The sequence below is a fragment of the Chaetura pelagica genome, unplaced genomic scaffold, assembly GCF_000747805.2.
Source record: "Chaetura pelagica isolate M959 unplaced genomic scaffold, ChaPel_1.0 scaffold221, whole genome shotgun sequence".
Taxonomy (NCBI): Eukaryota; Metazoa; Chordata; class Aves; order Apodiformes; family Apodidae; genus Chaetura; species Chaetura pelagica.
The window spans coordinates 12,603,910-12,608,827 of record NW_009952533.1 but is presented as its reverse complement, the minus strand read 5'-3'; positions in this window follow the sequence as shown (position 1 = coordinate 12,608,827).

Below are 4,918 nucleotides of genomic sequence, written 5' to 3'. Positions count from 1 at the left end.
ACGGTGATACTTACAGGCTGCTGAGTTTAAATCACCGATGTTGGTTTTAGTGGAGCACTGCCTTCCTAAAGCTGGTACTGCTGCAAACCAAAGCCCACTTTAAAAGTCCCCAGGCCATCCCGCTACTGGCTGGGCTCACGCTTCTCCCAGATTCTTGCAGCCCAAGACCACGGCCACCAACGGGACATGCTGAGGAACAGCAGGACCTTTCACCACAGAACCAACTGAACAGTGCAGTGCGTGCTGGCTGCAACAGGGCCTTGCTCACTGTCCCGTTTCTCAGGGTGCTGGCCACACATTGGTCAGTTGTAGTTTGAAGAAGGACAAAGTATGTGATTCACTTGCCATTCAGAGAGGTGACAAGCACAGCAGAAAGTCAACTGTCAGCAATAAAATAGATGCCTCCTCTTTTCCCTGTCCTTCCTTTGCTATCAAATCTACAAACTGCTCTAGGACGGCACAGGTCTTCAGAAATTATTTCACAGCCCATCAGTCCCTTGGAAATGCAGCAATGTTAGTCACTGGCTGCTGTGTAGGTCTATCCAGAGCACTTCCCTATGTACTTGTGCCGATGCATACATCCAAACTTGGGTAAAATAAAACAGTCCGAGTTTTGCGTTTTGGAGCTGAATGTGGTAAGAAGGTCCTGTATTCTGTCTCTCCAGAAACTGCCCAGCAAGGACTAACGGGGTGGTTGTCACTCTCCATATGCTGCTTGTGAAGCCACCACCAGGATGCTACCAGAATGAAATGGGTGGCAGTGGGTTATCAGAAGTTGCTTTTGAAGAGAAATGGATGTGTGAGGAGTCCCCTGTAAAATTTCTGGTGCAGAATCACCCCTGAGACACCAGCTAGCCAGAGAGATGGCAGCTTGGTAACCAGTTTCACAAGATGTCCTGAAAGCAAGATGTAGCCGTATTTAACCCACCAGGCAAAAGGGAATGTCTCCAGTGAATCACAAAGTCACGGAATAGTCATGTTTGGAAAGGACTTCTGAGATCACTGAGTCCAATCATCAAAAAAACAACACACACAAAAAAAACAACAACACAAAAAAAACCAAAAACCAAACCAAACAAACAAAAAACCCTAAACCCACAACACACAACGCATCTCAGCCACTAGAGCATGCGTTGAAATTCCTCTACACATTTCTTTATTAATCCCTTCAGGCATAGTGACTCCACCACCTCCCTGGACAGGCTGTTCCAGTGCCTGACCACTCTTTCAGTAAAGAAATTCTTCCTCATATCCAGTCTAAACCTCCCCTGCCACAACTTCAGGCCATTTCCTCTGGTCCTGTCACTATGCACTAGGAGAAGAGGCCAACACTCACCTCCCTACGGCCTCCTTTCAGGCAGTTGTAGAGATCAATGAAGTCACCTCTCCGCCTCCTCTTCTCCAAAATCAACATGCCTAGTTCTCTCAGCCTCTCCTTGTATGACTTGTTCTCCAGACCCTTCACCAGCTTGGTAGCTCTCCTCTGGACATGCTCCAGCACCTCCATGTCCTTTCTGTAGTGAGGGGCCCAGAAATGAACACAGTCCTAAGGTGCAGCCCTCACCAGTGCCGAGCACAGGGGCACAAGCACCTCCATACTCCTGCTGGCCACGCTGTTCCTGATGCAGGCCAGGATGCTGTTGTCCTTCTTGGCCACCTGGGCACACTGCTGGCTTGTGTTAAGCCAGCCCTCCACCAGCACCCCTAGCTCCTTTTCTGCTGGGCAGCTCTGCAGTCACTCCTCCCCAAGCCTGTAGTGTTGCCTGGGGTTGTTGTGACCAAAATGCAGGGCCTGGCACTTGACCTTATTGAACCTCATGCAATTGGCCTCCAGCCTGTCCAGGTCCCTCTGTAGAGCCTTCCTACCTTCTAGCAGATTGGCACTCCCACCCAGTTCGGTGTCCTCTTTAAATTTACTGAGGATAGTGGTTTACAATCCTGCTTCCGTCCCATCTTGTAGATGGGCATCACATTAGCCACCCTCCAGTCATCCAAAACCTCCCTTGTTGACCAGGATTGTTGATACATGGGTGGACAAAGGCTAAGCAAGCTTCCCCACCAGCTCCCTCAGTACTCTTGGGTGAATCCCATCAGGTCCCATAGACTTATACATGTTCATGTGTAGAAGCAAATAATTAACCACTTCCTCCTGGATTGTGGGGGGGTTGTTCTCCTCTCCATCCTTATCTTCCAGCTCAGGAGGCTGAACACCCTGGGGAAAGCTGGTCTGATTATTAAAGACTGAGGCAAAAAAAAGGAATTAAGTATCTCAGCCTTTTCCTCATCATTGGTTGCAATGTTCCCCCCTGTATCCAGTAAGGAAATTAGGAACTTTTTTTTTTTTTTTTTCAAATTAAGTACTTTGCTGCCTCTAGCAGAGATTTGTCAAATCCTTGCCTCTGCAGCTATTGCTAAATGTACACCTGTTTGCCAGTCTACGCAGTCCTTCCAGGCAAGGAAGATATGAAAGTCCAAGTCTTTCATCATACAAACAGTGTAACAGCACCAGACAAGAAGTATGAAGGGGACATAGATGAAGGTGGGAAGAATTGCAGGGGCTGGGGGCCAGTGATGTCAGTGAGAAAGCAGGAAGCACTGCTTATATTGTATTTGTGGGTGAGAGGAAGGGGAGCACTGTGGTTTTTGTGAATATGGGTACTTAGTCTTTATCAAGTGAGACAGGAGTAGTATTTGAAGGTACTGGGAACATAAACTATAGGGTTTAGCTAAGCAGGTCAATATGCTTTGTTTAGAGCTGTTACTGTACTAACCCTGAACCACTGATGTGCTAGTGGCACTGTGTGCTCATCTCCCATCTCAGGAACCGAGCCTGTAGGTGGTGGTGGGGCTGGGTGAAGCTTCCTCTCCACCGAAAGTGGCTTTCCTGACTTCTTGCACAGATTGTAGTGTTTTGATTTCCACAGTGCAGGGCATGGTGAAGGTCTCAAAGTTTTAGCCAGTCAGCTAGAAGTGCACACAGCCTCCTTCCTGCAGGAATTCAGGACCCAGCTGAAATGCCTACTTGAGCCTTGTTTATCAGGAAAAGGATTTTTAACCTTCTGTAGCAGGAAATAGGCAGTGTTGACCTCAAGGCAGTTTAGTCATCTGATGCTGTGAAGGTTGATATTTTTTCCCTGGAAGGTTGTCCCATTTCTTGAGGAAGGCCTCTGAGTAACAGAGCTAAAGTGTGCTGTGGATTCAGACAGGATAGCTGATGCAGCCTAAGGACAGAGTTACATGACATATGCAGAGGCAGCATTGCAGACCTTGGCTGTAGCACACCAAATTGTTTCTGCACCACAAATGAGGAGATCCATTAGGACAGCTCTGACGCTAGCCAATAGAGAGTGTTTGGAAGGCGTTAGGTTGACACTGAGGGCTTTGAATGTCATTGTCCACCTTTTACATTTCTGGATTCGTATAATCCTAGTAGACAGCATCCATTCAGTCTGGGCTTTCCTGACTTGGTCCATTAGGCTGTTACTACTTACAGTAGGACTGGTGTATTAACAAGTGCTAACTGTAGGCAAGTTAGGTTTGGAGTATGGCATTAAGTGGTCTATGATGTGGAGGTGCACAGGGTAGGAGAACTGCTGTGCTGTGTGATGTGATCCTGACTTTGCTAGCCCTTCCTTAGGCCTTGGGACCAGGAATCACTGTCTGGCATGACAGGGGAGCTACTCTCTTTCTTAAAGCTTCTCATAGATGCTCAGAAGATTTGATAAGGAATAATCTCCTCAATACTTTATGAGTGAAGCCTTGGAGAAGAGGGTCTGTGTTAAGCTAGCAGTGCAGTGCTGTCTACTCAAAAACTAGTGATCACATGGAAGGTTTTGTTGTTTTGTGGATTTTTTTTTACCAATCCTGTGTCCTTGAGCTTTATGCAGACTGATTTCTACAGCTGAGGTGAGTTGTCTGGGCTGCCAGTCACTCAGAATTTGAGGCTGAGACCAAGTATCTTTTTTGTCCCTTGGAGTTGAAGGACACTAGATTGGACATCTGCGTGACAGACCACAAAATAACCACAAAGGAGATTTGGAATCCAAACTCTCTCCATAGAGTGGTATCTGTTAATGACCTCATAGGTGGCAATGTCAGTGCAAATGTGCATGTTTCAGCAGATCAGGTAGTTTCTCATGAAATGATGGAATGAAAATCTTTGACTCTGGGATTGTCTATAATCTTCACAGTTGAATCCAAATTCTGGCTTCAAAACATTAGAGTTGGCCACAATCCACTTCATTTCTGTAATAGCCTAGGGCAGCTTTTAATTATTGACCTCATTTTGACAGAATCATAAAATAATTTAAGTTGAAAGAGACCTCAGGAGATCATCTGGTCCAGCCACCTGCTCAAAGTGCAAATAACTGTTCTTTTCTGGTCCTAAGATAAACCAAAAATCCATTTCAAGTAAATAGCAAATGTGATCAGTTTCCTTCAGCCTACAGTTTGACAGTGATGAGCAGTATGGAGCCAGTGATTATAGGGGGAAGCATTTAGATAGTCCTGTGAGCAGGTATTATTATTAGATATGTTAAAATACTTGCCTAGCTTTTAGGTCTAGGAAACCAGTTGTAATGAGTTGTAAATGTACACTCATATGGCCACAGCTATGCTCATATGACTCCTGTAACACTACAGCTGGAGCATTCAACACAGTGAATTGTCTAGTGTGGTGAGGCCATAATAGATGTGCACACTCTTCAGTGCACAAACAGGACTTTTCCTTCAGTTTACAGGGCTAAAAACTTTGAAAATGCCATATTTGACTTGTAAATTTGGTGTACTTTATCCAGAAACTTATTCTGCCACTTATGAAAACACTTTTTAGGAGAGAAATTCCTTTTCACCTGGACAAATTTGAAGAGAAGCAGTTAAAGAAATGTTTTTTTCCCGGTAGAATTTTCTTAATAGGGAA